General features: G+C 49.4%; 1 long non-coding RNA gene across 1 annotated transcript in view; it reads left to right on the top strand.

The window, feature by feature from the left end:
- Positions 1 to 2,854, top strand: part of LOC130295531 (uncharacterized) — a 6,282-nt gene extending 3,428 nt beyond the window's left edge. Inside the window, exon 3 of the long non-coding RNA XR_008848880.1 lies at positions 1,838 to 2,854. This is a non-coding gene — a long non-coding RNA (uncharacterized LOC130295531). The remainder of the gene's footprint in view (positions 1 to 1,837) is intronic.
- Positions 2,855 to 11,707: the final 8,853 nt, after the last annotated feature.

Genomic DNA, 11,707 nt, shown 5'->3' with positions numbered 1-11,707 from the left:
GAACTATACTGCACCTAATGTGTGGGAAATGTACTGCACCTAATGTGGGTGAACTGTATTGCACCTAATGTGGGAGAACTGTACTGCACCTAATGTGGGGAACTATACTGCACCTAATTTGGGGAACTATACTGCACCTAATTTGGGGAACTATACTACACCTAATGTGGGGAACTGTACTGCACCTAATGTGGGGAACTGTACTGCACCTAATGTGGGGAACTGTACTGCACCTAATGTGGGGGAACTGTACTGCACCTAATGTGGGGGAACTGTACTGCCAACCTAATGTGCTAGGACCTATACTGCACCTAATGTGGGGAGCTATACTGCACCTAATGTTGGGAACTATACTGCACCTAATGTGGGGGAACTACAACCTAATGCAGTGGAACTATACTGCCAACCTAATGTGGGGGAACTATACTGCCAACCTAATGTGGGGGAACTGGGGGGGGGGGGGGTTGTTGAAGAAAAGTGTAGTGGAGAAGGACCAGGAGGGCATGGGGGGTTGATGTGAGGTTGTTTGGGGGGGGGGGGGGGTGAGGTAAGGTAAGTGTGGGTTTGGTAAATGGGGCAGAGGAGTGTGAAGGGGACTGGGGGGGGGGGTAGGGAGTGCATAAAAGTGGTGTGATGGATCCATCTGCTGGTTAACCTCTTGGCCCCAATTAGAACATTGTGGTTAACCGCAGACACCTCTCCATTCTATTCGTACGGGATGGTCGTCGTTCGTCGACCACGTGGCGGCGGCCGTTTTTGGGATCCGAGGAAAAATCTGCAGTGTTCGGTACAAATCCTATGCAACTAAAAACGGACCCTTTATCTACCAAACACCGCTGGAAGCTGCCGCCCATCTTCTATTTCGTAATTTATATGTTTAAATGTGTTTTCTTGTTGTGTTCTGGAATGGCGATTGTCTCTGTCCTGGGAGATAATTGGAGATTTCTTCCCAGTTGTCTGGGGGATAGAGAGGAGGGAGGTATGGGTAAAGTGGGAAGGGCTTATGTTGAAGCCACTGCGATTGGCTACTGTCCACTATGTTTTACAGTCTTCCATCAGGTCCCCTAGGGGAGTGTCCACCTGGTGGAGACCTGCATAAATATCGCGCCGGTAGCCCCATTAAATTAATTCCTGTTTGACCCTCAAGAAGGAGCTGGTCTTGTTTGTGGGGGGAATTACTAATGGGATAGCGCTTTCGTTATTTCTAGCTATGGAAAGAGTTCGACTGATTTGCTGATCGGGAGCAGCCGCGTTCGTATCCTCTGGTCGGGAGTTGGACAGTCGGCTGGAACCAACCTGCGTTCCTAGAGAAGGGGATCATTCCAAGTGGCAGCTTCCTCTACCTGTCGGGGAGTGTCGTAACAAGTGGAATAGTGGAAAAGGACCAGGAGTGTTGAAGGGGGGGGGGGGGGACTTAAGGACCAGGGGAGGACTAAGGCTAGGTTTCCAAAGAAGGCAAAAGCACAAGAAAATAATGCCCAAAAATTACCATAACACAGGAAAAAGCAGTAGCAGTTTTTCTGTTTTTTTTTTGCACGTAAAAAAAGGGGGGAAACCTAGCCTTAGGGGTCTCTGGGAGCGGGAGTCTGGAGGAGGACTTATGGGTTTGGGGGAATTAGGGCTCGGCCACACTACGAAATTCCGCCAGCAGAATTTTGCTTGTTTTCAATGGGATGCTGCTGCTCTGTGCACACTACGGAAGACAGTGTGTGGTAGTATTATTTTTAGGGCATGATGTTTGGCAGTATAATATACACGGTACACAGGGTTTGGCAGTATTATATTTAGGTAGCATAGTCTCTTGAAGGGTTATAATGATTGTTGTCTTTATACTGAGGATGAGGATCGGCTGGAAAAGTGAGGAACCAATGATGTCCAGGCATCGAACTTTACAGAGGAAGATGGAGCTGGAAGAAGACATGGCGTCTGGACCAGATGAAGAAGAAAAGGAAAGACAACAGAGAAGATGTCTCCTGTGAGTCATTTTATGTTTGTGTATTCTCCTGACTGTCCCATTAAATCTCTCGTCACTTCTAAGTTTTGTAGTAATAATGGATGACACTGTACCCCAATTTGAGGCTTTAGCAGTTACAAAACTACAACTCCTATAACCGCTGAAGCTCTCCAGACAGAATGGGTGTTGTAGCTTTGCAACAGCTGGAAAGAGTGACTTGAACTGAAGTGATTTTAGACCATGCAGCCCATTTTATTTTAACGGGGGCCTGACTCCTGTGACACCCACCAAAAAAAAAAAAAAGGCAACAGTCTAATATGCCCAGGCCTATTCTTAGTAGTCAAAATTATTCAAATTCTAAGTGTATATATGTATGTAATGTATACTTACCTTGTTGTGGTGTCGCAGGACCTGCGGGTCACGTGATGCGTTCCAGAACTCTATGGTTTTCTAGTTAAGGACCTTTGGAGGTAGTCAGGTGATCACCCACCATGCATTGTAACGGTGAGTGACAGCTGACATTGGACCAATCCAAAACGGCCCTGCCCATATAAGGGAGCGGCGGCCATTAATCTCTCTTGTTCCTGCGCTGCTGATGAGGACGGATCTGCGCAGCTGTCATCAGCACTTGCTAGGCCTAAGCCCTGCGGCCACGGCCATCTCTCAAAAACTGTGAGTTACTTCAATCCCTGTTAACTCCGCAAAGATCACTGGACCTAAATAATCCCCTAAATCCAGCGCATCTCTGGAAGAAACCCTAATTCTAATGATTTCTGGATAATTCAGTGGTCCTCAGCATCTGTCAATCACTGCCGTGCTGAATAGAGACTTTGTTAATAAGACTGTTGCTGTTATTGGATGTACCGCAAATACCTCAGTAAAGTTTCACGCAAGTTCAAGTTCATCTTTGCTGTGGACATTCAGTTATTTATGCATGCACCTATCGTTTCTGGGAAGGGTGGCGATAGGCCGAAAATTTACCTCAGCGTATTAACCCTCACCCTGGCGTCACAAGTGGCAAGGGTTAAATTAACGCCTCATATACCAACACAGCAACACCCCATCTACACAACACCCCAAGGCACTTACCACATGGGCTTCTAGTACGGCCCCCCTTTATAAGCAGGGCCGGCGTTAGATAAGGGCAAACCAGGCAATTGCCTAGGGCCCCCATCCCCCAGGGGGCCCCCTGCCGGCTGCTCAGCATAAGCATGCACACGGGATGTGCCGGGTGTGCCTTGGCCGCGGCTGCCGCTGAGCATCCCGCAGGAGGCCCCCGTCACATTCTGGACATCCCTGTGTCCCGAAATATCTTTTCGGGACACAAGAATGTCTCTGTTACCTTTCTGTGGCGGCCCCCGCGTTAACTTTAAAAACGCAGGGGCCGCCGGGAGGTAGCGCACGCAGGGACCTCACTGACGTCACCCGTGTGTGTGCCCATAGCAATGGAGGAGCGGAGCATCGAGGAGGACGCACGCCGGCCGGTATGGTAAGTCACAAGCACCAGCTGGCAGTCCGTCAACTTCGGTGTTCCGACCACCTCCGGTCCCGGGACCTACTGCTATGGTCTATAGGCCATAGCAGTAGATTGTGACCCCGGATCGGAGGACCGGTGGTTGGAATACTGAAGTGGGGCAGTACACAGACATACAGCCTCCAGCCATACACTGTATATGGCTGAAGGCTGTATGTCTGTGGGGGAACTATAGTGCACCTAATGATGGGAACTATACTGTACCTAATGTTCAGGGCCAGATTAAGGCTGCCTAGAAGACTGAGCACTTCATTATGATGCCCCCCCCCCCCCTCCTGTTCTTCTTCATCTGGTCTAGACGCCATGTCTTCTTCCAGCTTCTTCTTCCTCTGTAAAGTTCGACACCAGGACATCATTGGTTCCTCACTTTGCCAGCCAATCCTCATCCTCTGCATAAAGACAACAATCATTATAACCCTACAAGAGACTGTGCTTCCTAAATATAATACTGCCAAACATCATGCCCTCTAAAAATAATACTACCACCCACTGTGTCTTCCGTAGTGTGCACAGAGCAACAGCATCCCATTGAAACAAGCGAAATTCTGCTGGTGGAAGTTCGTAGTGTGGACAAGCCCTAATTCCCCCCAGACCCCTCTGCCCCCCAGACCCCTAAGGGGTAATTACAGTATTTATCTGCGTATAACACGCACTGGCATATAACACGTATCCTCATTTTCACAGGAAAATTTGAGGGAAAAAAATAAGCTCTGAACTATATGCTTCATCATCCCCCAAACTCTGATTCCCCTTGATCCTCAGTTTGCCCCCCCCCTCCTTCCTCCCCCTTTTATCAGCCCCTGTGCCATATTTACCCCTCCCCCCCCCCCCCCCGCTTCCTTTCCCGTGTTTTCCCCTGCTCATCTTTCCCCCCTGCTCATCATTTCCCCCCGCTCATCATTCCCCCCCTGCTCATCATTCCCCCCCCCCTGCTCATCATCCCCCCCTTCTCATCATTCCCCCCTGCTCATCATTCCCCCCCCTGCTCATCATTCCCCCCCGCTCATCATTCCCCCCGCTCATCATTCCCCCCCGCTCATCATTCCCCCCCGCTCATCATTCCCCCCCCTGCTCATCATTCCCCCCCCGCTCATCATTCCCCCCCCCCTGCTCATCATTCCCCCCCCTGCTCATCATTCCCCCCCTGCTCATCATTCCCCCCCTGCTCATCATTCCCCCCTGCTCATCATTCCCCCCTGCTCATCATCCCCCCCTGCTCATCATTCTCCCCCCCCTGCTCATCATTCCCCCCCTGCTCATCATTCCCCCCCTGCTCATCATTACCCCCCTGCTCATCATTACTCCCCCTGCTCATCATTACCCTCCCCTGCTCATCATTCCTCCCGCTCATCAATCCCACCCCTGCTCAACATTTCATCATTACCCCCCTGCCAATCATTCCCCTCATGCTCATCATTACCCCCTCTGCCTCATCATCTCCCCCCCCCCACTCATCATGCCCCCCCACTCATCATCCTCCCCCACTCATAATCCTCCCCTGCTCATTGCTCCCCCCCTCCCTCCTCCTGCTTTTTTTATTTTTCATATTTCCTTACCTGAGCCTGCCGACGCACTCGTCACAGCCCACAAGACCCGACACATTACATGAGCCTGCCGAGCGCGGCCAGGTAAGGAACTAAGAAAAATAGAAAAAGCAGGAGGAGTCCGGGCCCACAGGAGCCGCCGCTGGTCACTGTTTTAAAGTGGCCGCGGCTGGGCTACGTACTGATCTTTAACAAGCAGCCGCCCCATCCACTACTGAGCAGCCCGCAGGGATGTCCCGAATGTGATGGGGCCCCCTGTGGGCGCGGGGCCCGGAGCAGGTGCTCCAGGAGCGCCAATGATGATCCGGCCCTGCTAATGTGGGGAGCGAATAGCTCCCCACATTAGGTGCAGTATAATTCCCCACATTACGTGCAGTATAGTTGTCCACATTAGGTGCAGTATAGCTCAGAGCTATACTGCACCTAATGTGGGGGAACTATACTGCACCTAATGTGGGGAGAACTATACTACACCTAATGTGGGGGAAATATACTGCACTTAATGTGGGGGAACTATACTGCACCTAATGTGGGGAGAACTATACTGCACCTAATGTGTGGAACTATACTGCACCTAATGTGGGGAAAATATACTGCACCTAATGTGGGGGAACTATACTGCAATTAATGTGGGGAAACTGTACTGCACCTAATGTGGGGGAACTATACTGCACTTAATATGGGGGAACTGTACTGCACCTAATGTGGGGGAACTATACTGCTCCTAATGTGGGGGAACTATACTGCACATAATGTGGGGAAACTGTACTGCACCTAATGTGGGGGAACTATACTGCACTTAATATGGGGGAACTGTACTGCACTTAATGTGGGGAAACTGTACTGCACCTAATGTGGGGGAACTATACTGCTCCTAATGTGGGGGAACTATACTGCACCTAATGTGGGGGGAACTGTACTGCATCTAATGTGGGGGGAACTGTACTGGACCTAATGTGGGGGAACTATACAGCCCTAACTAATGTGGGGGAACTGTACTGCCAACCTAATGTGGGGGAACTACACTGCCAACCTAATGTGGGGAACTATACTGCACCTAATGTGGGGAACTATACTGCACCTAATGTGGGGGAACTGTACTGCACTTAATGTGGGGAAACTGTACTGCACCTAATGTGGGGGAATAATACTGCACCTAATGTGGGGGAACTATACTGCACCTACTGTGGGGAGCTATACTGCACCTAATGTGGAGAACTATACTGCACCTAATGTGGGGGAACTGTACTGCACCTAATATGCGTGAACTGTACTGCACCTAATGTGGGGGGAACTGTACTGGACCTAATGTGGGGGAACTATACTGCACTTAATGTGGGGAAACTGTAGTGCACCTAATGTGGGGGAACTATACTGCACTTAATATGGGGGAACTGTACTGCACTTAATGTGGGGAAACTGTACTGCACCTAATGTGGGGGAACTATACTGCTTCTTATGTGGGGGAACTATACTGCACCTAATGTGGGGGAAACTGTACTGCATCTAATGTGGGAGGAACTGTACTGGACCTAATGTGGGGGAACCATACAGCCAACCTAATGTGGGGGAACTGTACTGCCAACCTAATGTGGGGGAACTACACTGCCAACCTAATGTGGGGAACTATACTGCACCTAATGTGGGGAACTAAACTGCACCTAATGTGGGGGAACTGTACTGCACTTAATGTGGGGAAACTGTACTGCACCTCATGTGGGGGAACTATACTGCACCTAATGTCGGGGAACTATACTGCACCTACTGTGGGGAGCTATACTGCACCTAATGTGGAGAACTATACTGCAGTTAATGTGGGGGAACTGTACTGCACCTAATGTGGGGAACCTAATGTGGGGGGAACTGTACTGCACTTAATGTGGGGGAATTATACTGCACCTAATGGGGGGAACTGTACTGCACCTAATGTGGGGGAACTGTACTGCACCTACTGTGGGGGGAATTGTACTGCACCTAATGTGGGGGGAACTGTACTGGACCTAATGTGGGGGAACTATACAGCCAACCTAATGTGGGGGAACTGTACTCCACCTAATGTGGGGGAACTGTACTGCCAACCTAATGTGGGGAAACTATACTGCCAACCTAATGTGGGGGAACTACACTGCCAACCTAATGTGGGGGAACTGTACTGCACCTCATGTGGGGAAACTGTACTGCACCTCATGTGGGGGAACTATACTGCACCTAATGTGGGGGAACTATACTGCACCTACTGTGGGGAGCTATACTGCACCTAATGTGGAGAACTATACTGCAGCTAATGTGGGGGAACTGTACTGAACCTAATGTGGGGATCCTAATGTGGGGGGAACTGTACAGCACTTAATGTGGGGGAATTATACTGCACGTAATGTGGGGGAACTGTACTGCACCTAATGGGGGGGAACTGTACTGCACCTAATGTGGGGGAACTGTACTGTACCTAATGGGGGGGGAACTGTACCGCACCTAATGTGGGGGGAACTGTACTGGACCTAATGTGGGGGAACTATACAGCCAACCTAATGTGGCGGAACTGTACTGCACCTAATGTGGGGGAACTGTACTGCCAACCTAATGTGGGGAAACTATACTGCCAACCTAATGTGGGGGAACTACACTGCCAACCTAATGTGGGGGAACTATACAAAAATATAAAATTGTACTATTCCGACCCCTATAACTCTTTTATTTTTCTGTATATGGGATTTGTAGTTTTTATCGGTACCATTTTTGTTTTGATGGGACTTTTCAATTGTGTTTAAGATATTTTTTATGATATTTGAAGTGACCAAAAAAGTGCAAATCTGGTTAGTGCACTATTACGACTTTTGGGGCCCCTCTTTTGATTTTGCCCAGGGCCACGCTAAGCCTAAAACCGTCCCTGTTTATAAGGAAGGGAGGTGCTGGAATCTGCCTCTTTTGGCTCTTTTTGCTCCTCTACCATCACTCTTGCTGAGGAACAGTGGAGACCAGATGTCTCAGTGCTAGTGTCCAGCTACCTGGAAGGCCTCAAATCTACAGTCACTTCCAGTAAGTCAAGTCTATGTCTGCTGTCACTACCTACAGTCCAGTCAAGCCTAAAGTCAATTATCTAAAGTCTATTACAGGTACAACTAGTCCCAGCAAGCTGTGAGGTCCTTCTGTGTTCCGGGCCACCTCTCTGGGATTTTGGCCGAGTTGTAGAGACTATAACAACTGTCTGACCTCCGTAAAGCCTCTGTTAAACCATAACCTGGTTGTGGACTCTCATTTCACTGAATAGCCATTGGGATAGCTGAGATATCGTTTGTGTTGTTCCCGATACCCAAAAACCACTCTGGCGTCACAAACATTACGGGTTAATCACACCTCACCCATCGGGTTAATACCATCTGCCCCATCCACCTACACCGCTACACCCCGTGGTCCCACCATTCACCGTGGCTCACCACAGTGGCACAATAAATAGGGGCATAGCGGCACAGTACATGGGGGCTTAATGGCAGAGTTCACGGGGGGGGGGGGTATAGTGGCACAATATATAGGGGCATAGTGGAACAGTACATGGGGTATAGTGGCACAGTACATAGCATAGGGACATACTGGTACAGTTCATAGGGGCACCATGGCACGGCTTATGGGGGCATAGTGACACCGTTTATGGGGGCACAATTCATGGAGGGACAGTGGCACAGCTTATGGGGGCATAGTGGCACAGTTTATGGGAACATAGTGGGAAAGTTTATGGGGGCATAGTGGTTCAGTACATAGGGACATAATGGCACAGTTCATTGGGGGACAGTGGCACAGCTTATGGGGGCATAGTGGCACTATACACGGGGACATAGAGGCACACTTCATGAGGGCATAGTGGTGCATTTCATGAGGGCATAGTGGCACAGTACATGGGGGCATAGTGGTACAGTTCATGGGAGCACAATGGCCCATCTCATGGGGGCATAATGGCACAGTTAATGAGGACATTGTGGCACAGTTCATGGGGACATAATGGCACAGTACATAGGGGCAAAATGGCTGATCTCATGGGGGCATAACGGCACAGTTAATGGGGACATTGCGGCAAAGTTCATGGGGACATCGTGGCACAGTTCATTGGAGCATAGTGGCACAGTACATGGGGGCATAGTGGCTTATTACATGGGGACATAGTGGCACAGTTCATTGGAGCATAGTGGCACAGTACATGGGGGCATAGTGGCTTAATACATGGGGACATAGTGGCACAGTTCATTGGAGCATAGTGGCACAGTACATGGGGGAATAGTGGCACTGTACATGGGGGCATAGTGGCACAGTTAATGTGGGGACATAGTGGTACAGTTCATAGTAGGGCAAAATTGGCATGGGGCATAGTGGCATCATTCTTTGTGGGGGCACACATTCATTGTTTTAAGGGACACAGAGGTACAATTATTCGCTACAGGGCACATTGTTTGGCAATATTATATTGGGGGCACAGTGTGGTGCAGTATTAAACCGTGGGAACAGTGTGTGGCAGAAATATACCAGGAGGAACATGTGCACCACTAATGCATTTAGGGGCACAGTGGGTGGCAGTATTATACCAGCGGCACAGTGTGTGGCAGTATTATACCAGGGGCACAGCATGTGGCAGTATTATACCGGGGCACAGCGTGTGGCAATATTATGCCTGGGGCACAGCGTGTGGCAGTATTATACCTGAAGCACAGTGTGTGGCAGTATTATAACAGGGGCACAGTGTGTGGCAGTATTATACCTGGGGCACAGTGTGTGTGGCAGTATGATACCAGGGGCACCGTGTGTGGCAGTATTATACCTGTGGTACAATGTGTGGCAGTATTATACCAGAGGCACAGTGTGTGGCAGTATTATACCAGGAGCACAGTGTGTCTTAGTGTTATACCAGAGGAACAGTGTGTGGCCGTATTATACCAGGGGCACAGTGTGTGACAATATTATACCAGAGGAACAGTGTGTGGCCGTATTATACAAGGGGCACAACGTGTGTCGGTATTATACCAGGGGCACAGTGTGTGGCAGTATTATACCAAAGGCACAGCGTGTGGCAGTATTATGCCTGGGGCACAGCGATTGGCAGTATTATACCAGAGGCACAGTATGTGGCAGTATTATACCTGGGGCACAGTGTGTGGCAGTATTATACCAGATGCACAGTGTGTGGCAGTATTATACCAGGGCACAGCGTGTTGCAATATTATACCTGGGGCACAGCGCGTGTTAGTATTATACCTGGGGCAACGTGTGTGGCAGTATTATACCAGAGGCACAGTGTGTGGTAGTATTATACCTGGGGTACAATGTGTGGCAGTATTATACCAGGGGCACAGTGTGTGGCAGTATCATACCAGGGGCACAGTGTGTAGTAGTGTTATACCAGAGGAACAGTGTTTGGCCGTATTATACCAGGGGAACAGTGTGTGACAATATTATACCAGGTGCACAGTGTGTGGCAGCATTAAACCAGAGGCACAGTGTGTGGCAGTATTATACCTGGGGCACAGCGACTGGCAGTATTATTCCAGAGGCACAGAGAGTGGCAGTATTATACCAGGCGCACAGCGTGTTGCAATATTATACCTGGGGCACAGTGTGTGGCAGTATTATACCAGCGGCACAGTTTGTGGCACTATTATACCTGGGGCACAGTGTGTGGCAGCATTATACCTGGGGCACAGTGTGTGGCAGCATTATACCTGGGGTACAGTGTGTGGCAGTATTATACCTGGGGCACAGTGTGTGGCAGTATTATACCTGGGGCACAGTGTGTATCAGTAATATACCAGAGGCACAGCATTTGGCAATATTATACCTGGGGCACAGCGAATGGCAGTATTATACCAGGGGCACAGCGTGTGGCAATATTATACCCTGGGCACAGCGTGTGGCCGTATTATACCAGGGGCACAGTGTGTGGCAGTATTATACCAGGGGCACAGTGTGTGGCAGTATTATACCTGGGGCACAGTGTGTGGCAATATTATACCTGGGGCACAGTGTGTGGCAGTTTTATACATGGGGCACAGTGTGTGGCAGTATTATACCTGGGGCACAGTGTGTGGCAGTATTATACCTGGGGCACAGTGTGTGGCAGTATTACATCAGGGGCACAGTGTGTGGCAGTTTTATACCAGGGGCAAAGTGTGTGGCAGTATTACATCAGGGGCACAGTGTGTGGCAGTATTATACCAGCGGCATAGTGTGTTGACTACTCTGGTTTGATAAATATGGTGACTGTCATGGTGCAAAATTAGTTATATAAGTGCCCAATGTGTCCTTTCACATTGTATCAAGAGGATCCTCTAGGTGTGACTTATAGGTTGGTGGCACTGTATGTAAGGTGCTTTCTTGCTTGCACTGTATATGGAGGACTCTCTTAGTGACACTGTATATAGTTGATTCCCTTACTGACACTGTATATGGAGGACTCTCTTAGTGACACTGTATATAGTTGACTCCCTCAGTGACACACTATATGGATGACTCCCATAGTGACACTGTATATGGAGGACTCTCTTAGTGGCACTGTATATGGAGGACTCTCTTAGTGACACTGTATATAGTTGACTCCCTCAGTGACACAGTATATGGATGACTCCCATAGTGACGCTGCATATGGATGACTCTCTTAGTGGCACTGCATATGGATGACTCCCTTAGTGACACTGT

This window comes from Hyla sarda, chromosome 11 (assembly GCF_029499605.1).
Source record: "Hyla sarda isolate aHylSar1 chromosome 11, aHylSar1.hap1, whole genome shotgun sequence".
NCBI classification, from domain to species: domain Eukaryota; kingdom Metazoa; phylum Chordata; class Amphibia; order Anura; family Hylidae; genus Hyla; species Hyla sarda.
The sequence above is the reverse complement of the archived record's forward strand: the minus strand, read 5'-3'. Positions and strand labels throughout refer to the sequence as shown.